This window comes from Bidens hawaiensis, unplaced genomic scaffold, assembly GCF_021521415.1.
Source record: "Bidens hawaiensis isolate Kalapana, Puna unplaced genomic scaffold, B.hawaiensis_p1.1 tig00006990_1, whole genome shotgun sequence".
Classification (NCBI taxonomy): Eukaryota; Viridiplantae; Streptophyta; class Magnoliopsida; order Asterales; family Asteraceae; genus Bidens; species Bidens hawaiensis.
The window spans coordinates 301,346-329,295 of NW_027491479.1; the positions used below are offsets into that span (position 1 = coordinate 301,346).

Sequence of the window (27,950 nt, forward strand, 5' to 3'; positions counted from 1 at the left end):
GATCCAACACATTCTTATCTCTAGTTTATGTACGTATTCAATAATATAACAATTGGATGCCAAGCAATCTCTCAACTATAAAACCAATTTTTATGTTTTTAATTTTGTCTCCCCTCCTATATTTTCTCAACCTTCTTCCCAAAATCATCAAAAACAAATCAAGATTTAATCCACCTGCCGGACTACCCTTCATTGGAAACTTGAACCAAATCAATCCATCAAGCATTCATACTTCCCTATGGGAGCTATCAAAAACCTATGGTCCAATAAGTGGCGGAATCAAAAGTTCTTAACTAGAGGGTCGTAATATCAATTTTCATTTGATAACCTATGACCTAATAGTCTAGTAAGATGGTGTCCACTCTTTCAAAATGAAGTGTTAAGGTTTAAATTCTTACAAATAAGATTAAGAGAATTTTATGTGAAAATAAATTTGTTGTAAAAAAAAAAAGATTGAACTTTTATTGATTAAATTATATCCTTTTGCAATAAAAAATTCTATATCTCGTATTACAATCGTAAGTATTACTCATTTTTAAATGTAAATTGATATTAACATACTTTATTATGAAAAACATGAAATAACTTTAGTAGATGTATCGATAACCTATCTTGATTATAAATATTAAAAGAAAATAAAGAATCCAAAATATTAAAAAGTTTTAATTCCGGTAAAACTATAAATAATAAAGTAATGTGACAATAAATCCTTAAAACATATAACTGATTCAAATAAATAAAGTTTGCCCTTGAATTTTAATTAATTTAAAACTTGTTTTAAACTTTGGAAACTCAAAACATTAAAGGTTGTGTCATGAGCTGTTAATCTTCCTTCCGTAGATCTTCACTCTTTTTCTTTCTTGTAAACAAAAAGCCACTTTCACCAACTCCACCGTCGTCAGCTACCTTCCGTCATAAAACATTTGATAGTCTTATTTTTATTCTTCTTGTTTACCATTCAATATTTCAACTACTTTATGAGGATAATGAGAGGGTCAAAACTCTAAAAAAACAACTAAGTTAAGATCTTCAGTGAAAATGTTTGACCTACCGGAGGGCTGGTCGGAGGGTCAACTGACCCCTCTGACCCCCCTCTGGTTCCGCCGATGGGTCCAATCATATCTCTTCGCTTTGGTTTCGTCCCAACTATCATTGTTTCCTCAGCAACTGTAGCGAAAGAAGTATTGAAAACCCAAGATAATATCTTTTGTAGTAGGGTAAGAATGCTTGGCAACCAAGAGTTTTCTTATGGTGGGGTAGATTTTCTCCCCTTTATGAGAAGTGGAATGAGATGAGAAAGATTTTTACAACTTATCTACTAAGCCCCAAAAGGATACAATCACTACTACGTAAATAGGTATTTGGTATGGATTTTTTGCTACGGAAAAAATCGGTCGCCAATTTTGATACGAAGTAGCTACGGATTAGCTATGGATAAATTTTGCTATGACTTAGCTATCCATAGCAAATTTTGTAGCAATCTTGAAAAAATAAGCATGCTAAAAATGACTTCATAAAACTGGTAGCAAAATCCATACCAAAATCATGAAAGAAAATATTTAAAGCATTGTAAAATAAATTTTAGTAAAAGCTGTAGCAAAATTCGTAGCAAATTTGAGAAATTAAAAACATTGAGAAAAAATTTATTGCAAAACGCGTAGCAAAATCATAACAAAAAAATTTAAAACTAATTTGGCAAAATTTGTAGCAAAGTCCGTAGCGAAATCGTAGCAAATTTGAGAAAATAAATGTCACACCCCGACCAAAGGCGGGGAACATGCCGAGGTGTAACGATTGTCCACAAGCACATGACACTAATTAAAGTGACAGTATTTAATAAACTCATTTCATTTCACAACATCGAAAATGTCACATAAAAATTATCCATAAAATAACCATAAACAAGATATCACAAAATATGGCAAATTGATATTGTTCATTTTTACTAATATCCTAAGGTCTTTGATGTCGTTTTCTTCACAATCATAAATCAACCAAGATGCAAACCTGCAACATTTCATAAAATAAAGTTTGTCAACACAAAGGTCGGTGAGCAATTCATAAGTTTAATCATATTAGTATATAATAAAGATAGCCACAAAACTTGCATACGAAACGATAAATAAAAGTGGTAATTTGGATAAATAGATATCGCTAAACACATTAGCGACACCTAGCTATAAGGGGATGCCAAATAGTCTAGGATTTTATAGTTATCGTTAATTGCATTACGTTAACGACACCTTGCTATAAGGGGATGCCAAATAGTCTAGGATTTTATAGTTCCACCAACCAAAAGCGATAAACACATAGGCATATAAGCATAGAACACCAAATCGAGCAATTATTTAGGTAAAGTATACAACTACGTTTGTGGTTTAAGATTCAAATATAAAGCATTTTGTTGAATAAGTATGAAATGTCACCCTCAAATTAAAAGATGGAAAATGGGGTATGAAGTACTCACCTTCAAGTGGTAAACTTGAAAGATGATAATTTGGAGATTTGTCGGAACGACGAGTTTAACGCACAATACCTAAAAAGAAAAGAAGTCTTGAATTTAGAAAGGTTGTCTTGAAGGTCTTTAAACAAAATAAATGTTGAGAAATGTAAATAATAAAAGTTCAAGGTTTAAAATGTGACTATTTAAGAATTTATAATAATAACCCATTAAAAATGTAAGTTTGCTCGAAACCGGGTTAAAGTATCTAACCTTAACATTTACTCAACCTATGTTAAGTAATAAGGTGGGTAAAATGCAAGAATGCAAATCCCTTTGGAATAAAGATACTAAAACGGGTGTTTTTTTTATCGAGTGTTCGGGTTGTCGGTTCGGGTCTTGATAATTGGTCAAACCCAAAGTCAACTTTCCAAAATATTGAATGTTATGAGATAACTCAATAAAATTTCATAAGACTTAACCAAGTATGTATTTCAATTGTTTTAGAACTAACAACGCACGTTAAGCGAGTGTTCGGTTTTTTCGGTCCAAACTTTGTTAGGAGATCAAGTTGGATCCAACATTTCCAAGTACTTAAGAAAATATTTAAAAATCAATTTGTAACTATTTTTAAAGAAATATACAAGTCTTGATGGCTAAAAAAAACACACTTGTGTGTCTTAAGCGAGCAAGAATCGGTTTGGTTCGGTTTCCATCTCACAACAAGTTCATAGATGGTTTCCACATGTCCAAACACTAAAGAACTTGTATAATAATGTACAAATAAAAATATACCAAAAGTTAACAATAAAGTCTTTAAACAAAAGTTCGGTTTTCGGTTCGGATCGTGTTTCGGGTTAAGACCGAGGTAAGATTCTACAAACCCATAACCATAGAATTTGTAAAAATGATTTTAGAAACTTAGATCTAACACTAAGTATGTTTAACCAAACAAAACTAGTAACAAAGTTCGGTTTACGGTTTAGAGCTATTTACGGTTAAACCGAAGCATAGACTTTTAAAAACCCATAACTATGGAACTTGTAAACATGACCAACAAACTAAAATAAGCAAGATTAATATATATGAACAAGTTATATAGATGTATATATATCAAGGACACGAAGTCCTCCATGAAGCCTTGCCTTATGGGGTCCGAAACCTCACCGACCGGACTCGGAGAAGTAACTACCAAAGGTAAACAAGGGGTGTATATTATATATATGTTGCACAACCATAAACAAGTATTAATAAGGCTACATAAACTAATTAAGATGAAAGACCAAAATCCTTCAAGAACACTTAAGAAGATAACCTTGAATCTTTGATGTTTGAGAGAGTTTTTTTTTTTTTTTTTGGAGTTGTAGCAAGGGAAAATGAAGAGGAAATGTGGTGTATATATAGGGTAATGTTGGTGGTCAAATATAGGTGTGAGACATAAGAGTTTTCATGCAAAATGGATCAAGACAAAAACACAAAACAACAAAAAAATAAATAAATAATAAATAAATAAATAAATAAAAATAGGATGTTTTCAAGACCCAACAAGTGTGAAACAATATTGTAACATAAATCCATCATTTTGATTATAACATAAGCTTCGGTTTACAAATCGGGTCGGTTTACATAATAAACAAATACAAAAACGAATACAAACAAGACCCGAAATTGACGAATGTCACAATAAAAGTACCAACACAAAAGTTGTTGCAAAATGCGTAGCAAAAAAAAGTATATTAAAACTAATTTTGTGAAATCCGTAGCAAAGTTCGTAGCAAAATCAGAAAATCGAAAATAAATTAGAAAATCTTAACAAAATCTCAGCAAATATGTCTTCTTATCAACACGGTACCCAATTGAAGTTGACTCGTTTGTTTATTCAAGGATGGACCAACGACCCATTATCCTATGTTCAAGACGTCTCCAAGATTTTGAATGCGCAAGGCGAGTAATAAAGATGGTCCTCATACAAAAAAATCTCAAAAGAAGTTGACCCATTTGTTTCTTTAGGGATGGACCAAGAACCTATTATCCTAAGCTTAGGGCGTCTTCGAGATTCGAGTGCTCAGGACGAGTAATAAAAATGACCCTTTAAAACAATCTCTAAAGATCGACAATAATTGTAATAAAAATCAATAAAATAAAGTCATTGGGTTTAGAATTGGTATTTGGAATTCAAACTTGTTAGAAAAATTATAATTTTTATGCCATATATATATAAAGAGAGGCTAAAACAGCTATCACCAAGATCTGAAATCGATCGAGATGAACGCTATGGTGCCAGAGATATCAAATTAGACTACACGTAGTGATAAAAAAAAGAAGACGTTAAATGATGACATGGCTTCCAAATACTTTGTTAAAACCATTACATGTTTGGTCATCTCTTTTAAAATAATGATAATGAAGTAGGTGATGAGGATAATGAAAACGAAGATCATTTCTTTCAAAATAATGAAAGGTTAGTATGTACAACAACTGATGATTTGCTCCCTATTACTCATGTACACGGAAATGTAATAGAAGAAGTCAACGATATAAGTGATGATGATCAAGAAGTTATAAATGATGATTGTGAACAACCTGTGTTTAAAGACACTGATGATGATGACGACGACGACGACGACGATGTAGACTAATATGAAGATGAATATTAGTTTGTTTATTTATCATGTTATTGTTTGATAATTTGGATGTTTGTTTTGCTAATTTGGATCTTTATTGTGTTACATATAATGTTTTTAAAACTAAACCGGTCATCAAACTGGCTGTTCTAGTTCGCTAGTGAGATCGATTGGACCGGTCTTAAGAATCGGGTGATATTTTAACAAGTTTAAAAAATATAGGTTTTTTTTTATAACTAATTGTTTAAATGTGAGTTTTCCTTTTTATGCTTAAAAAACGGACAAATTATATAACATGTTAAACATCAAATCTAAATTCCATAGAAAAACTTCATGTAAGGAAAAAAGATTAACATTTTGTTTTGCGAACGGTCTGAAATATTTACGTCTTGTTCTGCAAAATTTGAACACTAAAAAATGGAACCATAGAAAAAAAATTCTTGGATCCTTCACTAGCCACAACCAGTAGGGACGAGCTCGGTACCGATACCGGTACCGAAAATACTGATCTCGAACTTTACAAATTCTTGATACCGGTACCGGTACCGAAATATCCTCTCATTTTTTGCATATGAATTTATGAATGTTTTGTGAAAAAAAAACAGTACACCATATTGTATGTTTATATATACTTCTTAGAATTTCATCTTCAAATAACTTTATATATGAATGAGCAAATTCGGTACCGGTACCAATATTTTGAGTTTCGGGATCGGTATGGTACCGTTATTCCCTTAATTTTTACCTTCAATACCGGTACCGGTAGCGAACATTTCGGTACCAGTACCGGTACCAAAAATTTGTAAATTTCGGGATCGGTATTTTCGGTACCGAGCTCATCCCTAACTTTATATATGCCTTTTTTAGGTAATATGGATTTTTGAATGAAAAAACAAAGATTATAACATATTGTTGTAGTTTTTCAACTTCATGTTATTGTGAAGAACTATGCTAAAATATTGTTCGTGTTTGAGTTCTGGTAGTTTGGATACATATATGTGGATCTTTTAGATGTTACACACACACATATATATATATATATATATATATATATATATATATATATATATATATATATATATATATATACTTATTTGTATGTAGCATGTATACATTATGAATGGTGCACTAAGGGAAAGTTTCCTAATCTTTTGGGTAAGGCTAAGAAATTTGCCAAGACTCATGCGCTTAAAAAGGGCATAGAAGTTAGGAAAGATTGCCGGTCACTAGCCCGTTTAAGCCGCAATGGATTAGTCAAGATTCTTGGGAACAACTAGTAAAGGTCTGGAATACCAGTTCGTGGCAGGACAAATCTTCTCAAAACATCAAAAACAGAGAGAAAGCGACAGGTGGTAGACATACTGTTGGCTCAAAAAGCTTTGTTACGGTTAAAAAAGAGATGGTAAGAAATATTAATATGTCATCTTTAATACATTGTCCGTTAGTAATGGTGTTTGAACATCAAAAACCGAAATCGAACCTTTACTAACAGTTTGGTTTAACATGCTAGAATTTGAAATACACACACACACACTCTCTCTCTCTCACTCTCACTCTCTCTCTCTCTCATTTAATACATCACCGACACTATTTTCTTGCTAACTTATAAATATGTACTTTGTTGGACAACACATTCAAGCGGAGCGCTAAGTTTGGCGAATTCTGGTTACCAACACATGCAAAGAAAGGGTGGTCAAGAACGTTAGATAAGCTGCCAGTTTCTAGCGAGTTAGCAGATGTTGATTTGGTGGAAGACAATGATGTGGAAGACATTAATCAAGATAAAAATGTGGATTGGGTTGACACAAGGGCGGGCGAAACTTATGTAAGTCTCATTTACTTTGTAAATCTATGTTTTTCACTACTTAATTATATAATGTTAACGTGCTAATTTTTATGTTCCATCTTAGGAATCATATAAGAAACTTGTTGTAAAGAAGTATGGAGATGACACTAGCTTACACCCAGAATTCGATATGGAATTGTGGTAAAGTGTTACGGGGGGGGGGGGGGGGGGGACGAAAAACGTCGGCTGTACGGGACTATCAACATCACTGACCCGCATGTCGTGTTGACGGGTGCAACATCAAAGCCAAGTACCGAATCCTTTCCATCGGCGAAAAGTAATAAGGTTTGTATTCTCTATTAGAAAAAATACATAAAGTGTGCACTTAGTACAGCTTGTCCGGTGTTTGAAACGAGTTTAATGGGACGAGCTTGTGGGTTTCGCTTGTTTGTTAAACTTCAAACATTGACCGGCAGTTTAGTTTGCGGTCTATACCGGAAATAGGCCGTATAAAACTAGACAAGAATGTAGAATATTATATAATTTATATGAGGTTTAATATTAAACTAAGTAGCTGACTAACAAACTGGTCATACATATTTACAAACTAGTAAATATTATAATAAGGTGTTTTTTTTTGGTATAAAACATTGAGCATTGATATGTTCTTAATAATGATGTGCGACTTTTTAATATAATTACAGGTGCAACAGTTAGAGGAAAAAATAGCTGAGTTGGAACGGGAAAAAGTAGCAGAGTTGGAACGGGGAGAAGTAGAAAAACGGGCTATGTTGGAGAAAATTGAAGAAAACGCGAGATTGTTTGCAGAAATGAATGAGAAACTTTAGTTATTGTCACGAAATCAGCTACAAAACTTTCCACCTACTTAAGATATATGGAAATTTCAATTTTTATTCTGTTACACTTTGGATGATTTGGTCTTGTATTACATTTGGATATTTTATGCTAAATTGTTTGGATATTTTATGCTAAATTAGTTTGGATATTTATCTTTATTACGATATTTTATAAAATCTCAATATAATGTTTACATGAAGAAAATAGATAAATATATAAAAAAGAAAAGATTTTAAAACAATATATAAAATGCATAGCTAAAACATTATATAATCCGTAGCTAAGCCATACTAATTTGTGTAGCTACGCTTGTAGCAAAAATTAGTTAAAATTCATAACTAAATTCGTAGCAAAAACCATACCAAATTTTGGTAGCTAGATGGTAGCAAAATCTTTAGAAAAAATTCATGGACAAAGTTGTAGCTAAAATTCGGTAGCAAACTCTGTAGCTAAAAAATCCCTAGCAAAATTACATAGTTATAAAATCGTAGCAAAATTCTGTAGCTAAAAACGCAGCAAAATTTCGTAACTAATAATTGGTAGCTAAAAATTCGTAGCAAAAAATTCTGTAACAAAATCTGTAGCTAAGATAGCTAAAATGACGATGTTTATTTTGGTGGCTAAATTCGTAGCAACATTCTGATTTTATAGCCAAAATATGTAGCAAATAAGTTAGCTACGAGACTTGTAACTACACACCAAATCTGTAGCAAACACCTGGTTTGCTATGGATTTGCTACAGATTTGGCCGTAACAAATAGCTATATTTGTAGTAGTGAATGTTCTAGGTATATTCGTGAAGACGAAGTCTCTCGTGCCACGAGTAAGATACATGAGCCAGTGCTTTCGTTTAGGAATGCAAACTTAAGCGAATTTGCCAAGAGTGTAACAAGTACTATCATGATGAGTCTCTTTTGGCAAGAGGTACCAAGATGAACATGAAAGAAAGAAGGTTTTTCGGCTACTTAATGAACTTCAGGAGACTATAGCAGATACCTATGCTTCGGATATTTGGTCTGTGTTGCCTTTTGTAAGTTTGGTTTGATAGGTTCATGGGCAAGATGGATCGGCTAGAGAAATGCTTCCAAGGTTTTGATTTGTTTTGCCAACAGCTCATTGATGTACACCTCAACCGTTGAAACCCAAACTCACATGAGGATGAGGAGGATGTTCTCGACATTCTACGACGATTTATGAAAGACAAACTCTTCAAACTCACTCACACACACGTAAAACCCATGCTAATGGTAATCCTTATCCTCTTTCTCTATTAACTGAATATGGTCAATACATGCAATTGCATACATGACCATGTTAAAATTATTAAACCGTTGAAATATATAAATAAAAAAAATACATTTTGAAAGAATTAAAACGCCATGTTGTTTGGACCTAATTAAACACAATTAAGATTTTTTTTAATATAGCGATACTTTGCTAGATTAAATTATAACAGTTCTCAATCTTATGCTATAAATTTTTTTTTTCAAAATTAATAACGTATAAAAAGTTACTTCATATAAAGAATTGAATCATTGATGGGTCCCCCCCCCCAAATTATTATTATTTTTATTATTTTTGCACATTGGGATTTGGGACTATCAACTTGGCAAGGGTCAAGATTTGTACACAATAATAAGTCTTGAATTCTGTTAGAAAAAATAGCAAGTCTTGAATTCATGTGCTGTTTGAGATTTATTGGAAAGCTAATCTTGTCTTCTTTCTTGTTCAATTAAAAATAAAGGAGACAGAATTGTTTGAGCTTATGCACTAACATGAAAGCGTCTAAAAAGGTAGCGCTACCAGTCAAACTGTCTTAGTGAAGAGGTAGGTCCCAGCAGAGCCCAGTTGGACCCGCAAGACTCACCTTCAAAAGGGACGTCTGCGCAAAGACCAAACCCGCAAGACTCACCTTGAAGAGGGACGTCTGCGCAAAGACCAACTGGATCAGCAGGACCCACCATGCTCAGAGACGTGACGTCCTTACGCGCAGTACGCAAGCTGTTCCCGCAGGAAAAGCCTCCCAATGGTCGACGTACTCCGCCTGTTCCCGCAGCCACGGATACTAGCCATCAGGGAAGGCTACCCGCGCAGCAAGGCTACACGCACAAGGCACAAAACTCTTAAATAATTCAGTAATGTCACCTGAAGAAGGAGTGAGGAAGCCGGGAATACTCCCGCCCAAAGCCGGGAAAACTCCCGCCTAAATGAGCCAGTCCGTACGCTATTGGAGGATCTTTTGTACTGTACCTGACGAGGTATGGACAAAAGATCTGACCAAAGCTGCGACAGCTCACTGACAACAGTACAACGAGCAGCATGCTCTATTACTTAATGTCACTATCAGCCGCTGCCTACTCACCAACCTGTCGTAGCACGTGCATAGCCTGCAGTTGGTGGAAAAGGAATAGTACACAGCCGGCCTGGTCACTATCAGCCGCTGCCTATCCACCAACCACCAGCATGGCATGTGCGTAGCCCATAATTGGCAGAACAGGAATACTATTCAGCCGGCTGTACCTTCTTGGAAACCTACCTTCGGCTATAAATACTCCAACACCTTGGAACGGTATCATCATCTTCTCTCTAGCTATTTCTCTTAATATACACTTATATTCAAGAGCAATCTAGTCTGATTCTCACGCCGGAGGGTGGTCACAAGAAGGTACCCCCCCTTCTCAGTGACGAGCTCACGGTTTGTTTTGCAGGTCATCAGAAGAACCATCTTTGCCGGACCTAACCTCGTGGGAAACATCTATTTAACCCCCAGATTATCCGTAATCTGCCCGGGGTCGATTAGTGTTTCTTCATTGGCGCCATCCGTGCATAAAAGCTAAAACTAATTCTTTTTCAGTTTTTTCAAAACTTCTGGAAAGATGGTTAACGTTACTCCGGTCACAGGGCCAGCAAGTAACCAAGAAACCCCGGTAACTAAAACCCCCGCTACTGGGGGGAATACCGGCGAGTACACAAATTTTACGAACACTACCCCGGTTACCCAAGCCGGGGCAAGTGCAGTAAATTTTACGAACACTACCCCGGTTACCCAAGCCGGGGCAAGTGCAGTAAACAATCATCCCCTGGGATTCATTGAAACCTAGGTGGAAAGACAACAGACGAGGCTCCCTCGCTAAACACATGAACAAGTTAAAGCGTGGGCGGAAGCACGTCAGAAGGAATTCCAAGCTGAGTTGGACGAACGCTTACGTTCCATCCAACAGGCTGACGAATTTGGAAGTACTCGACAACAGCTCAACATGAGCAGTGAGTGCGAGTACTCGGACGATGATCGGGAGGAATCCGACACCGATGCAAACCCTCGCCATAGGGCGAAAGGGAAGCGTAAGGAAACGGACTTCCAACCGAGAAGGAATTTCGAAGAAACCTTCAAACCAAGGAACGCGGGGGGAAACCCACGTGACTTCTCCAAAACCTTTAGACCAACTGCTGCAAATGCGGGAACGTCCAAGTTTGCAAGGGACATTGCGGAAGCAATCGCCCCGAGAAGTGCCAAACAGATGTCCAACATCGGCACTTATATATCCGACCCAGACGATCATTTGAACAGATTCATAGCGGGGGCTACCGCCAGCAACTGGACGGAACCCACGTGGTGTTATATGTTCCAGATGACGCTGGTTGGAGCAGCCAGAGCGTGGTTTGACCGTCTACCGGTCCACCACATCTTCGATTGGGCGGACTTCCAGCAGAAGTTCAGCCAACACTTCAGTCAACAAAGAAAGTACACTGAAGAGCAATGGACAATCCTCAACTGCATCCGAGAGGAAGATGAGTCTTTACTAGACTTCATCACGCGCTTCAATTCAAAGAAGCTAAGTCTGGGCAGTATTAGCGAAGATCTTGTTCGCGCTGCTTTCATCCAGGGCGCGAAAGACCCAGAGCTCATCCGCACCTTAACGAGTAAAGATGGCATGCCATCCACATGGGATGCCATCATGACAACAGCTAAACGCTTCGCGGAAACGGAAAAGCAATTGGGTAGAGATCTTCCCCAGAACACAAACCTCTACACCCAGAAAAGAGAAAACAATGTCCTTACCGCCCGACTAAACAAAAAGAGGAAGCTAGGTATTTGGCAGTCAAGGGTAAACTTTGACACCTCATCCGGCTCGCACCCTCGGTTAGGCGGAAATGATAACATGCGGTCGTCGAACCGGAACTCCAGATGGACGCCACTCACCAAAAGCGTCACCGAAATATTTGACACCGAAAGGCTCCCATGGCCAAAGGCTCCAATAATCCGAGAGCGTCACAACGCTGATCAGAGCAAATTCTGTGACTTCCACAGGACAAGAGGCCACACCACCGAGGAATGCTTAGACTTGAAGGACATCGTCGAAGCATTTGTCAGAGATGGGACGCTCACGCACCTCGTGGCGTAATGAACGCTGAGCAGGCTAATGCGTGTAGAACCCCAGTTGGGGAAAAGACGGACGAAACTGCAGCTACAATGTTGGAGACTACATACTGCGTAAACAACGAGATTCCGAACCAAGTGCATATCGGCTCGATGGCACTCCCATCCAAACAACATGGAAGGGAGCTCAATTACACAGTGCATGTAGATCAATTCCAAACTTGTAAAAGAAAAGGCCCAGAGCCACTTCTAATGGAAATGATTCTCCTTATCACATTGACGCTGATGATCTTACATTTATACTTATGAACTTTCCACACTGATATGCCGGTCTTCACCGCATACATAAGTGGGGAAGTAAGTCGTTGCGTGTGGAAGGCGGCAAAACCCGCATAAACACAAAAAATGGCCAACCTTCACGCAGGTCAGTTATAGGTAAAGTTGGGTCATCCCACTAAATGAAAGTGCCGGTCCTACCCGCACAAATCATGATAGAGGAAACCGAACTAACCTATTGACAACCGCGCGTCGAACGGTTAATTTATTCAAAACACTGATATGCCGGTTTTCACCGCATAAATAAGTGTGAAGAAATCGTTGCGTGTGGACGGCGGCAAAACCCGCGTAAGCACAAAAAACAGATGAGGACAACCTTCACGTAGGTCAGTTATAGGTGAAGTTCAGTCATCCCACTAAATGAAAGTGCCGGTCCTAACCGCACAAATCATGATAGAGGAAACCGAACTAACCTATTGACAACCGCGCGTCGAACGGTTATTCAAAACACTGATATGCCGGTATTCACCGCATAAATGTGAAAAGTCGTTGCGTGTGGACGGCGGCAAAACCCGCATAAACACAAAAAACGGCAAACCTTCACGCAGGTCAGTTATAGGTGAAGATCGGTCATCCCACTAAATGAAAGTGACGGTCCTACCCGCACAATCATGATAGAGGAAACTGAACACTAACCTATTGACAACCGCGCGTCAAACGGTTAACTTGTTCAAAACACTTGGAAAGTTGCTAAGTTAGAGTACGCACGAGCGAATCATATATGGTTTATGCGGCAAAACAAGTGCCAAATTAAGCTATAATATGCATGAGCAAGTCATATAACGTCTATAAAGCAAGTCATCCGGTGAAAGTGGCGGTCCTACCCGCACAAAGATTTGTACATTCCATAAAAATTCAAGTATTACAAGAATGGCCGGGTATCTACCCGCCTACAAGAGTGTAAATCTATACAAAAACATAAACCTATCCTAACAGTGGGAAGGGACCTAAAGGTTCAAGCTTCAGGACCACTTCCTCCAAACCCACTTGTACCCGCACCATCAGTTGGCTGTGGCGGTTCAAGGAAGGTCTTGAGAATGGTTAGCCCATCATCAGCAGCAGCAACTTCGTTCACCTTCTCCACCACTGGATGCGGGAAGGCATCATACTGGTTCACTGCTTGGTCATAAGCAGCTTCAGTATCTACATCGTAAAGAGGGAAGTTGGAAGGCGGGATGCCTTGTTCAACAAACCCTAGACCAAGCAGGAAGCCAGCCTTTTCCCCATCCTCATGAGAAGCGTTGAGGGCTGCGCTCATAGCATCGTCATATGATGTGTCCGTGAAGACCCGATGCACAACCTACAAAACAAAAATACAAGTATCAAAACCTTTTCTAAGTATAAAGAAAAGCATAAAGACATTATGAAGCTACACATACCTGCAACAACGCTTCTCGTAGAAGCCACTCCTTGGTAATCAGAGCTTCTTGGAGGGCAGCTTGAGCTTGGTTACGGGCGCGTTCGGCTTCATTTTTGTTAAGGTTGACAAGCAACACCTCCTTAGCAGCAGCCTCTTCAACGCCCTTCAGCTTACGCTCAATATGGTCAAGCATACCCCTCTGATCCAAGATCTCTTGGAGCTTCTTGGCGTCTTCCATAGCCAAAGCATCATGAGCCTGCTGAAGCCTCTCTAATTTGGCTTTGAGCTCCTCATTCTCAGTGCGTAGAGGCTCAGCAACAGCTTCAGCCTTGGTGGCCCTCTCAGTTGCGTTCCGTGCAGTTTCCTTAGCCAACCGAAGCTGTTCATTAACAGCTTGGCTAGCCTTGGAACGGGCTTCGAGACGGGCCTGAACTTCAACCTCGAGGGCCTTGAAGGCCTTCTCCTTCTCCGCAGCAACGGCGGAGAGTCTCCTGTTCTCCTCCCGGATAGCCCGCGCCTGAGCTACTTCTTGGATACGAGCCGCCTTTAACTTGTCGTTTTCACGACAAAGCAACTCGACGCGCGGCTGCATCCGGGCAAGGAGAATCCGGAGCTCGTTTGTCAGCCTACCCTCCTGGTAGCTTGACATAGCTTCCCCCAGCGCCCCACTTGGGGCGGCGGGGCGCGCCCACTCGACGCAGTCCACAGCCGTCCGAAGGGTTGTTCCTCGGCGGATGTTCCAACGTGGAACATACACTTCATTGGAATCTGACACTGTAAAAACAAAAAACAGTTAGGAAAAGATGATAAAAAAAAAGAGGCCAAAATAACCTTACGCACCTGTAGGGTCGACAACAGGCCGATAGCCACCAAACCCATAACCTGAACCTAACGGATATCCATCCAAGAGGTCATGCAGATGGGAAGGAGGCAGAGATTGGCTAGACGCCCCAACCCCAAACATACCTGCTGAACCGGCCGGGGACGAGGTAGTCGCCGGTGCCGGAGGCACGGTTGAAGCCGCCGCGGTAGAGACCATCGGTGGTGAACTCACTGGAGGTGAACTCACAACCGTGGCCGCCGCTGCGGGAGAATCCGCAGAAAACACCACCGCCAGCTTAGTAAAGGATTCCGTGAAAATGGCACTGACAGCCGGCGGAGATGATGTTACAATTGGAACAGTTGCCTCAACGGGATGAGCAACTGAACCAATGCTGCACACAGGCGCAGCCGCCTGGGTCATCGCCTCGGGTAGGTTGACCAAACCTACCGTCATGGGTCCAGAGACGCTCCCTGCCGCTCTACTCTGGAATGCGGTAGCATCCACGCCTGCATGGAGACAAGATATATAAGTATAATGGCGGAAAGATATACAGTTAAAACAAATGAAGTTTATACTTACGAGTCCTCTTGAGCTTGAAGGTGCGAACAGGCGGGGACGAACCCGATGGAGCCGGCCTCTTCGCGCCGGTCACCGTCGTACTGGGCTGCCCGGAGGTGACAGCTGTCTCAACCTCCGGAACAGTGGTCTTGTTGGTGCATTTTGTGACCGTCGCTATGCAATTCTGACCAGCGGAACGCCACAGGCGAAGTTAGCACAACTTCGCCTTAGGCGAAGTTAGAACAACTTCGCCAACGGCGAAGTTGTAACAACTTCTGCCTTAGGCGAAGTTATCACAACTTCGCCTTAGGCGAAGTTAGCACAACTTCGCCTACTGAAGCCCAGGCCCGAGAATGTTTGGTCTATATATTGTTGTGTCATGTTTAGTTTTAGATTAATCTAGAAATCAGTGTGTGTTTGAGCAGCTTGTTTATTGAGAGAGAGTAAGAGACTAGAGTCGTGTGAGACGACCCGAGGTAGAGCTCACCTCGGGTCAGTCGTGTTTTCTGTTTTTGTTACGGTATGTAACGTGATTATTTTATATATGAATCTGCAGATTTGTTTATCCCGTTCTAGTATTTGTTTGTGTATTTGATCGTGTACGTGTTTGTGTTATTCGTCTGTACACCATAAACGAGTCTAGGAGGATTCCGCACTCCTAGACCTCGTGCGGATCTCGTATCGATCGCCGACGCCCCGGGGGGACTTACAAGTGGTATCAGAGCAGATCCGGTGCCTTAAAGAAGTACCGCTGAATCAGATGGTGACGCAGAGTCGGAAGTCGACAACAGGAGGATGTCAGTTTCTCGGTGGAAGATTAGTTTCCTGGCAGTGCAAGAAACAGACGTCAGTTGCAATCTCAACATGTGAAGCTGAATATATGGCAGCATCCAACTGCTGTTCACAGGTTTTGTGGATTCAGCAACAATTGCGCGACTATGGTCTGAATTTCTTACTCACTCCTATTTTAATTGATAACACTGCTGCCATCTCAGTAATTAACAATCCCGTGAAACATAGTAAAACCAAACATATTGACATTCGTCATCATTTCATACGGGATTGTGCTGAGAAGAAACTGATTAAGATCGAAAAAGTCGATACGCTCGAGAATTTCGCTGATTTATTTACAAAAGCGTTTGATAAATCCAGATTTCAAAACCTAATTGAGCTAAACGGGATGATCAATCCCGAGTAACCATGCTTTTCTTTTGTGTCTTAAAAAAAAAAAAAAAAAAAAAAAAAAAAAAAAACGTCACTAATCGCTTAAAATTATGTCGGTTATCTCAGTTGGAAGGACATGTCTTAGGATATGTTTTGGTCCTCATCTTCTACTTGTAGATTTTGAGGATAGCCATTAACCAAATGACTGAAAGTGACCGGGGCGATTTATGATGTGTTTTCTTTCTATCGCTGAAAATTAGTCGTCCATACTTAGTAAGAAGAACACATACCTGTATGTGGTCGGTCCAGTTGATCCATTGGATCTTCAGGATTGCCGTTTACCTGAAAACTTTGACGTGAACGGGGCGATTGAAGTCAAATTTTTTTTTTGGGAAATGAAATTACTTTTCAAGTCTATTACTTCGTATGAAGTAAATGTGCTATGTTTAACAGAAAGTTGATCCAACCTTGGAAAATGATATATATACTGATTGTGTGTGCTTAACTAGTGAAGTTATTAGGCTTAAAAGACTTTAGGACAGTCATTGTATGTCATGGTAATTTTTTATGGTGCGTAAAAGTGTATGTGATATTAACTTAAATTACTCGATTTTACGTGGAAACTCCTTAAGAGTTTTGAATGTCTTCATGCATTTCTTTCCGAATGATAGGCAGAAAAGCGACTACCCAGTCATACACGAGCCCGTAAGTGTTCTGATTCCCGTGAAGAAAGCATTTCAAGACACTGCAGTGATCCAGATTCGGGACTTGCAGTGGTTTAGTACTCCGAAGTCTATAAGTATGTGTGGTTAAAAAAAAAAATAAAAAAATAAAAAAAAAATAAAAAAAAATAAAAAATTTTAAGTACTTATGAGTTATTGTAACAATCAAGACTTCTCAATTCTGGAGTAAGAAGAGAACGGGAAGCAGACAACGAGTATCTACAAGTTAATCAGACACTATGGGTCGAAGTCAATTCGGGGTGACTTGGGTATAGCCAAATACGCTTTGAGAATAGATAGAAGGCTTCATTATCTCTGAGTTGTTGCCCACTTTAATTTTGAGCTAAATTGAACCTTAATCCGTATCACAGAAACGATGAAAACCATTTAAGTTATTTACATGCTTACAACCTGTTTCTCTATGTCATAATACGGCTAAACACGGATCTATATGACAGTCACGTAGTGAGTGTGATTCCTGTTAGGATCTTTTCTAAAAACATAGTGGTCCCTGACTAGACTGAAATTTGATCCCTTATTTCGTTAAATTTTTATAAGTTTTTCTATTTTTGTAGTTGTATTATTTTATATCTGGTTACTTAGACTTGATCATTTTTGTTTAACTCTTTATGAAACTTTCAAATGTTAATTGCAAAATGTTCAAACTTAAAGGGTTGATTCTGAAAATATAGGCGAAGTTGTTGAATCAGGCGAACTTGTGCTTAACTTCGCCTAGGCGAAGTTATCCTTAACTTCGCCTGACCAACTCTGACCCTATATAAGGTGATTTTTTAACAGTAAACTTCATTATAATATCAGCGAACTTGATTTTCCGGCGAACTTAAGAGATTTCCGGCGAACTTGTGTTTATCTCTGTTTTCGATCTTTGCTTCTAGTTTCTATTATCATTGAGGGTATGTGTTGTCGATATCTCTCACAAACTTGTTCGTTCTTGATCGTTTTTACCCGGTTCGAGACCTCGGGTCGTCGGATCTTCAAAACCGAAATCTTAAAAACTTGTGTTAACGTGTGCATGGACATCCTTTTCAACTTCACATCCTTAATATCATGTGTATTGATGTCCTTGATCGTCGATCTTAGCCGAAAACACCGGATTTTCGGTGTTGGAATCCTAACAGTCGCCGATTAAGTTCAGGCGAAGTTAGGGTTTAGGCGAAGTTATCCACAACTTCGCCTGGGGCTTAATTTCGCCTAAGGCGAAGTTATCCACAACTTCGCCTGAAGCTTAATTTCGCCTAACACTTATCTTCGCCTGAGGCGATGTTGTGATAAGGCGAAGTTATCTTCAACTTCGCCTAAACCAAGTTGTTTAACAGTTATTTAGACGAACTTACAGATGAAGCGAAGTTGTTCCCAACTTCGCCTCACCTTTAAGTTCGCCTATACAGTTTTAATCACAACTTCGCTCATGGTATAACGCGAACTTGTGAGTTGCTTAACAGTTATCTAACTTGGTTCGTTTAGTGCAGATATGGCTGCTGTTGGCGGTGCTGGTGGTGATGACGGTAATGATCAAAGACAGTTCTTTCCAGCGCATAACCAGTACATCATGTTAGACCCAGCGCAAGTGGCGTGGAGGACTACAGGGAAATAATCACATTTCTCCTGCGCTCAAGGATCTTCCATGCGATCACCAATACCCTGCCTATTTCACTACCTAACATTGAAGACTTTTGGCAGTCGGTAGAGTATGATTGCCGGGTTGAGCCCCCGGTGATGCGAGCAACCGTAAATGGTCATGTTGTGCAGTTCTCTTCAGAAGATATACGGTTGGCTTTGCAGTTTGGAGAAGAAACGAGGGATGACCCAACGGAGTTCGTCGCTCCTTTTCGTGATGGGGCATATCTCAGGATGGGTTATTCAGGTCCGTTGGGGGACACGCAGAGGAGAAAAGGATTTTTGTTAGATCAGTGGCGCTTCCTAATGCACGTCTTGATCGTGTGCATGTCTGGGAGGAAGGCAGGAACTGATGGAATGGGCGCGACGATGCAGTCTGCCATGACTGCCCTGACTTACAACAGAAGATATTCATTTAGTCAGCTGATATTTTACGAGATTGATCGTCAGAGGAGGGCTGTGGCGCGTGAGCGATTTATTATGTATCCTCGATTCTTACAAATGATTCTCAATCATGTGGCTCCGTTGCTACCTCAGAGACGCCCTATTAGATACGTTGAATGTGTGACGAAGCGTATCTTTGCTCAGTGTCGCACTTCTAGCGCACGAAGCAAGCCTGAGCTGCGTCCCAGGCATACTCCGCTTTTTGGGTATCTTATAAACCCAGAGTATGTTCCTGCTGGTGGGGACGAGTTCAGAGACCCAAGACCACAACAGGCGGCAGCACCTCATGCTGTATCAGCTGCGCCTGCTGTGCCTACTGCTGAAGACGTCGACCTTGATGCTGCTTTTAGCGGCCAAGGATTGTTTGATATGGATGTCTCGGGTTCTCAGGCCATGGATGTTACTAGAGCAGTTACTTCGGTAGCTGACTCCGATCTTGATGAGACATTTGCTGAAGCTAGACGATTGATGGTGTCTAGGGAGAGAACGATTGGGAAGAGGATGAGAACGGTTGACGACGATGACGAGGAAGATGATGAAGAAGAAGCAGTTCAGCTAGTGATCAGACGTTCAAGAAGAGAACGAACAGGTATGGGTTCGGGAGCTGGAGAAACTTCAAGGCTGGTACGTTTTGCTCCACCTGCCTTGTCTGGTATGTCTCTTATTCCTTCTACAGCACAGGTTACTGCCGTCCAGACGTCGACTCCAACAATTGTGTCTCTACCACCTCAATCGCTTACTCCATCGGTGGTAGTAGCACGATTTGTTGAGTCTACAGTCACTACTACTGCAGGGTTACCAAGTGTACCACCTGCGGTCACTTCTGCTGCTGATGTCCCGCCAACTCCAACGCCTACTTCAGACTCCGAAAGGATAGCTTCACTAGAGCGGATCGTGGCTGAGCAGTCCAAGACTATTCAAAGCCTAGTGGAAGCAAACCAACTACAGGCCTCCCTCCTGGTCGAGCATGGGAAGATCATAGACGCTATGAAAGCGTTCTTGGCATCTCAGGGGGAGATGAGCTGTAGGGGAGATGAGTTGAGGACAAAACGGAGAGAAGATCATGACGATGATCCCAATGCACCGGAAGGTGCAGGTGGTGAGCTGCCAAGAACTTCTATAGCTCTTGGTACTTCCACAGCTGAGGGGGAGTCTACAAGCACAGCTGATGATGATGTTGATGATGTAATCGACGCTTTGAAAGAGCTAGATGATGATGATGATTTTATGCTTGAAGAAGATGTGCTGCCGAGTGATGAGATTGAGAAGATCGGTGAGCAAATTATTGTTGAAAATGTGATATAAGAAGGGGAGATAGTAGATGAAGATATTGAACACGAGATTCCAGAGGTTGAGATGCCCGATATGGGTGATGAGACAGTTGTGGAAGATACTGAATGGGAAGAGCAGCCGAATTGGAAGGAAGGTTGTGCTCAATGGTTCGTAAAGACGAAGAAACCGGCGGTCCCTAAAATGTTCAAAAAGAGTTACAATATTAAGGGATACGCTGAAGCAAAGAAAGGTATTATCTGCTGGATATATGATAAGCAGCTGCGGCTCTTCGTGATCAAAAGATATGACGGGATTCAGTACTTCAGGAGAACTTTGAGATCATTAAACACACTGCCTGAATGTGAGGTTAAAGACTTAGCCAGATTGGGGTTGATAAATCGAAGTGACAATAACATGGCTAGAGTCATCGGAAAGATCGTATGGAAAGAGAGCATTAAGGAGAAGAAGTTTGAGCTGCTGAAACCACAAAAGGGGAAACTTGTCGAAGACAAGGATAGAGGTTTGAGAGCTGATGGAAAGCCTTGGATGGTTATGAAGTATAAACCGATCCGGTGCCTTAAAGAAGTACCGATGAAGCTTATGCCCAAGGACGTGCTCAAAGACCTAAAATGGTGGTTCGTGGATTGTGAAACAGCGGAGGCGGTAATGGAAGATGAGGATGAACAAGAAGTGCTTAGGGTTTACGATCCGATGCATCTTGTTAATCTATCGCAAGCTGATCTAAAGATGCTCAACGAAAAGAAGATATTCTACATTCCTGCTTGGAAGGATCAAGCAAGGAAATATCAAAGGGTGGTGTCGGTATGTATTAGAGAAGGAGCGCACGCGTAAAGATACAAGATTACAAGACTCAAGCTTTGAAGATCAAGATATGAAGCTACTGCCAAGGGGGAGTCTGTTGGTACATGTATGTCAGTAGTTCATAGTCTAACGTTTGTAATCGAGTCTGTAATGTAATTATGTTTTTGATTATGTTTATGTTTATGTAACGAGCGAAGTTGTCAACAAGTTCGCTTAGGCGAACTTGTTGAACAAGCGAAGTTGTTAACAAGTTCGCTCAGGCGAACTTGTTGAACAAGCGAAGTTATGGACAACTTCGCCTCGTGTTTATATATACTGTTCACCGTAACAGTTGAGGTGAGTTCGTGAGGTTGGTTAGGGTTCGTTTCAGTTGATTAGTTCGAGAGTTACGTGTTTACAAGTCAGAGTCTGTAATAGTGACCTCGTGTCACGTGTTCGGGTTATCAATATAACGTGTTTCGGTTATTGCTCGTGTGTTTGTTTTATACGTATTCTACGATCGTATCTACCTACGCAGGGATTCCGCACCTGCGCAGATAGCGACATCCCGTGTACGATCCGTCCAGGAACCTACAATGTGCGGATCTCGTATCTATCGCCGACGCCCCGGGGGGACTTACAAGTGGTATCAGAGCCTTAGGCTCTTACGCTATGGTTCGAGATCTGCGTTTTGGTGTTTTTGGCACGTTTCTGTGCGTTTCTGGCCGAACAGTTCTTCAGGCGAAGTTATTGTTCATCAGGCGAAGTTGCCGTCACTGTTCGTAGGGTTTCAGCGAAGATATAAGGTCAGGCGAAGTTATGAACAGGTGAAGTTGACTTTAGGCGAAGTTGACTTCTCGGCGAAGTTATGGTCAGGCGAAGTTATGGCCAGGCGAAGTTATGGCCAGGCGAAGTTAGCAGCCAGGTGTTGTTTAAAAAAAAAAAAAAAAAATTGGAGTTTTCGTCTGTATGGCCGGGTGTACACGATTATTGTGAGACCGAAGATGTTGTTCCGTCAACGAGTGATCTTGTTATCTTTTGGTTTTACGTGTGAACAAATACGTGTCAACTCTGATTTGGAGTTGAGGTTGTGAATGGGTTATTGTTTGTAACTGGATATTGACACATATTCGGGTGTTTGTGGGCAATGAAATTGTTGTTGTTCGTGGTGACCAACCGAAGAAAGTCAAATTGAACTGAAGGTTTTTCGTCATTACTGGATTGCGGTCAGAGCATATTATTTATGTTATCTTCAAGGCGTTCGAGAATTGGATCCTGAAACGTGATGCTTATTTATTAGAGTGAAGATTCTGAAACAAGTTGGATTTAACCGGGAATTAAAGTGTTTATGTTCCTGATCGTTATCCCTGGTGATTGAAGATGCTTCAGATTTTTTAATGGTCGTGTGTTAGATTCTGTCAGGGTGGTTTTGTGATGAAATTGATCACTTAATGTTGAGTAGTTGAAGATTAAAACCTTATCATATGCCGACGAGTTGGTGAAGTTGTGGAGGAAGCCCAACTTCACGTGTTGGTGAAGTCAGATGGACTCACGTGATTGGTTGAGATGATCTATTGGCACGGGGATGCATGCATTACAAAGACCTCAATCGTTATAGTCGGAGAAGCTTATACTGAAGGGGAGATCTGATATGGAAGACGCTGGGTGATTGGTAGATTTGTGAAGCTACAGGACAGTTTCAGACACGGCTGGTTGACTGCAAACAGAAGATCATCAGTTAAGAGGGAGTCTGTTGGTGCATGTTTTGTAACAGATGATCTTTCGTGTTTTGTTAGAATTGAGAGCAACGGTCAAAGGGGAGACTGTTGGTGCATTTTGTGACCGTCGCTATGCAATTCTGACCAGCGGAACGCCACAGGCGAAGTTAGCACAACTTTGCCTTAGGCGAAGTTAGAACAACTTCGCCAACGGCGAAGTTGTAACAACTTCTGCCTTAGGCGAAGTTATCACAACTTCGCCTTAGGCGAAGTTAGCACAACTTCGCCTACTGAAGCCCAGGCCCGAGAATGTTTGGTCTATATATTGTTGTGTCATGTTTAGTTTTAGATTAATCTAGAAATCAGTGTGTGTTTGAGCAGCTTGTTTATTGAGAGAGAGTAAGAGACTAGAGTCGTGTGAGACGACCCGAGGTAGAGCTCACCTCGGGTCAGTCGTGTTTTCTGTTTTTGTTATGGTATGTAACGTGATTATTTTATATATGAATCTGCAGATTTGTTTATCCCGTTCTAGTATTTGTTTGTGTATTTGATCGTGTACGTGTTTGTGTTATTCGTCTGTACACCATAAACGAGTCTAGGAGGATTCCGCACTCCTAGACCTCGTGCGGATCTCGTATCGATCGCCGACGCCCCGGGGGGACTTACAGGTCTCACCACCACCAGGGTTCCCCGCCGCCTCCTCGCTCTCGGTCTCTGAGTCAGACCGGTTCCCCTGATCGGCGGTGGAGGCAACCTTCGCCTTCCCCTTCGTGCCAGCCGCCTTCTTCTTCCTCACGAAGAAAGGACCATCTGCGGATTCCTCATCAGAAGATGACAAAATTAGAGGAATTCCAGCAGAGGTTTGAGCATTGAGAGGGCGAAGGTTAAATAATCTTTTACCTGGCCGCGTGGCGCTCAGTATCTCGTGGCCTGGCGGGTAGGCCTCCACAAACCGATCCGCCGTTTGCTCAAGGATGGGCAGCTCGTTCTCATCAAGAGCACGAGTACCCAGCCGAGCGGGACCACCAGCCTCCCGCGGATGCAGAAGCGATTGTAAGTCGTTCCCCTCTGAAAATAAACAGAAACGGTTAGAAGAAAAACCCTAAATCAGCAGAATAATATGAAGCATACCGTAAGGGATAGAGTTCAAACCGTATTCAAGGACGATGGGAATCTGTGGCGCCTCCGCCCCAGCATCCTTCCACACCCGGCTCATCCCGAGCATCACCATCCCGGACTCCGCAAAGCGGTAAACCGGAGTCTGGATTCGGGAAATCTTGGAGAACCATTCCGCCTCCTGGTAGTTGGAGGCGTGAAGGTTCGGGAGAGCTCTCCCGTTCTTGAACGTCATCGCTATGGGGACGACGCGAGCGGAGATATAGAGGAACTCCCGCTTCCAAGACCGAAGACTGCGCTCGGTAGCGCAGATCTTCAAACCCTTGATCCGAGTGACCAAGGTATACCACCCCTGGATGCACCTCCAGGAATAGAAGGTCATCAGGCGGTCGACATGGGGCTCCACGCCCAGAATGAGGCACACCCATTCAAAATGGCGGATCTTTGCGATCGCCATTGGGTGTACCTCCGTCAGGTGCACACCGTGTCTCTCCAGAACGCGGTATACAAACTTTGTCAATGGGAACCTGAGATTCCCATAGATGAAGAATGCAGCATACACCCCTATTTTGCCCTTGGGGGCATCGTACACCGTCTGGTGTGGCTCAGGAAACTCAGGCTCGAAAGGCTCGAGCATGAACATCCTGACGATGTACTGATACTGGTCGACGGGAAGAGCACACTGGCACTCGCCAGCAGTACTCTTATCGTCCCTATCAGAAGTGGACGTCGGGTTCTCGGAATACACGTCCGACTCTTCAGCAGTAACTTCAAGATCATGAGAAGACATGTTGTGGAGGATGTAAAGAAGAACGATTTCAGGAGAATGCTCGACGGAAAAGTTAGAGTATTCGCCGGAAATCGCTTAGAAGAAGAAGAAAGTGAAACTGTGAGTTGAGATGCATCATCTCCTCCCTTTATATACTCATCGCAATGAATGCGATGAATTTAATGCGGAAGAGAGAGGAAAACGCAGGTGCAATGAAACTATGACACGTGGAAAAAGCAAGACTGGCAACAGCTGTTGACAGGACGCGCGCCGTAAACTTCGCGGCCACGCGCCTGAAAAGGCGTCTGGAATGACCATATACTGTCACGTCGCCATAACTTCCTGCACGTCCTGAAACTGTCAGAAGAAACCGTCGGACTACGCAACCGTCCCTTCAACAGTTTGGACTGTTCTTATCCTTTCACCAACTCTTCGAATTTCAAAAAGATTCAAAAAGATTCAAAAGTAAGCGGGACTATACCCCTTACCTTGGCAACCAAGTAACTATAAGACAGGTGTGAGTACAGTGTTAAGGCAAAACCCTTCACATACTTAGCACCTGCAGGGAATTGAAACCAAGAATACCTCGGCAACCAAGTAACTATAAGACGGGTGTGGGTACAGTGTCAAGGCAAAACCCTTCACATACTTAGCACCCGCAGGGAATTGCAGCCAGGAATACCTTGGAAGTAAAGTAACTATAAGACGAGTGCGGGTACAGTGTCAAGGCGAAACCCTTCACATACCTAGCACTCCGCAGGGAATTGAAACCAAGAAGGATCTTCTGTGCCATGCTTGCGGAAACTGGAATAACATCCCCGCATAGCGGGAACGTCGAGAACTAGATTGTTTGAAGCTCCAAGATGGAATTGGTTGTTTTAACATAATTGATCACTATGTTCAAAACTACCAAAACCTCATGGAGAATCTACACAAGTGGAACTCAACGCCCCTGACTTGCGAGGAGGTTACAGACCTACCCGCATCATACCCAAAGATCAAGCAGAAAAGTCGGGAATTTCTGCACGTGACATTAGGACTTCCGCGGGAAGAATCCCCATGGAAAACCTTAAAACTAAACCCTTTTCAAAACCCTTTGCTTAAGTCCAAAAGTTTACCTCACTTATTAACAATTCATGAGAAGAACATTGGACTGGGGGGACTTGAAGAGGTAGGTCCCAGCAGAGCCCAGTTGGACCCGCAAGACTCACCTTGAACAGAGACGTCTGCGCGGTTGGACCCGCAAGACTCACCTTCAAAAAGGACGTCTGCGCAAAGACCAAATCCGCAAGACTCACCTTGAAGAGGGACGTCTGCGCGAAGACCAACTGGATCAGCAGGACCTACCATGCTCAGAGACGTGACGTCCTTACGCGCAGTACGCAAGCTGTTCCCGCAGGAAAAGCCTCCCAATGGTCGACGTACTCCGCCTGTTCCCGCAGCCACGGATACTAGCCATCAGGGAAGGCTACCCGCGCAGCAAGGCTACACGCACAAGGCACTAAACTCTTAAATAATTCAGTAATGTCACCTGAAGAAGGAGTGAGCAAGCCGGGAATACTCCCGCCCAAAGCCGGGAAAACTCCCGCCTAAATGAGCCAGTCCGTACGCTATTGGAGGATCTTTTGTACTGTACCTGACGAGGTATGGACAAAAGATCTGACCAAAGCTGCGACAGCTCACTGACAACAGTACAACGAGCAGCATGCTCTATTACTTAATGTCACTATCAGCCGCTGCCTACTCACCAACCTGTCGTAGCACGTGCATAGCCTGCAGTTGGTGGAAAAGGAATAGTACACAGCCGGCCTGGTCACTATCAGCCGCTGCCTATCCACCAACCACCAGCATGGCATGTGCGTAGCCCACAGTTGGCAGAACAGGAATACTATTCAGCCGGCTGTACCTTCTTGGAAACCTACCTTCGGTTATAAATACTCCAACACCTTGGAACGGTATCATCATCTTCTCTCTAGCTATTTCTCTTAATATACACTTATATTCAAGAGCAATCTAGTCTGATTCTCACGCCGGAGGGTGGTCACAAGGAGGTACCCCCCCCCCCCTTCTCAGTGACGAGCTCACGGTCTGTTTTGCAGGTCATCAGAAGAACCATCTTTGCCGGACCTAACCCCTCGTGGGAAACATCTATTTAACCCCCAGATTATCCGTAATCTGCCCGGGGTCGATTAGTGTTTCTTCACTTAGAAAAGCAGTTTACGTCTCCGTCGTCCCACAAAACCATCAAGCAAGTTTCACCGTTATTGATCTATTTAAACTATCAAACTAATAAAGCTACAACAAACACCTTTTACATTATTAATATATAACATGTAGCCTACTTCATAGAATCTCATGAACATATTCTTCTTTAGTTTTTCATAACTTCCTTGTAGTATTAACTCCATGTTTTCGCATTTAGAATGTGTTTGCAGCTGGGATAGAACCTAGTGCGGCATCTGTGGTTTGGTTGATGACATTGTTAATGAAGAACCCTAAAGTAATGAAGAAAGCACAGAAAGAAGTAAGAAATGTGATTGAAAAGAAGGGTAGAATAGATGACGATGATCTTCCCAAGCTTATACTTATATGAAGGCAGTGATTAAAGAGACCATGAGGCTATACCCTCCATCTCTTCTTCTAAGTCCTCGAGAAATGATGAAAGATGCTATTTTGCATGCTACAAAATCAAGCAGAAAACCATAGTCTATGTGAATGCATTTGCTATCGGAAGAGATCCTGAGTTTTGGGAGAACCCAGAGGACTTCTTCCCAGAGCGCTTTTTAGGTAGCGACATTGATTTAAGGGTAATGATCTCGAGTTGATCTCTTTTGTGGCTGGTCGAAGAATCTGCCCAGCATTGCCGATGGGGGTTGCCATGGTGGAGCTTTTACTTGCTAATCTTCTTTACTTGTTCGATTGGGGTTTGCCGGATGAACAAAAAAAAAAAAGATATAGACTTGGATGTTGTGCCTGGCGTAACCAAGCACAATAGAATTAATGAACTCTACCTTCTAGCTCATGCTCACTTGTAAAAGATTATTATTTAGATTTATGATAAATCCAATAAACAATAACTCTTTATCTAGTACATGGTTTAACTTCCTTGGAATATACTATAGAAAATAAAGATTGTAAATATT

General features: G+C 41.5%; 1 pseudogene; it reads left to right on the plus strand.

The window, feature by feature from the left end:
• Positions 1–92: 92 nt before the first annotated feature.
• Positions 93–27,842, plus strand: LOC143634064 (6,7,8-trihydroxycoumarin synthase-like; annotated as a pseudogene).
• The last annotated feature ends 108 nt before the right edge of the window (positions 27,843–27,950 follow it).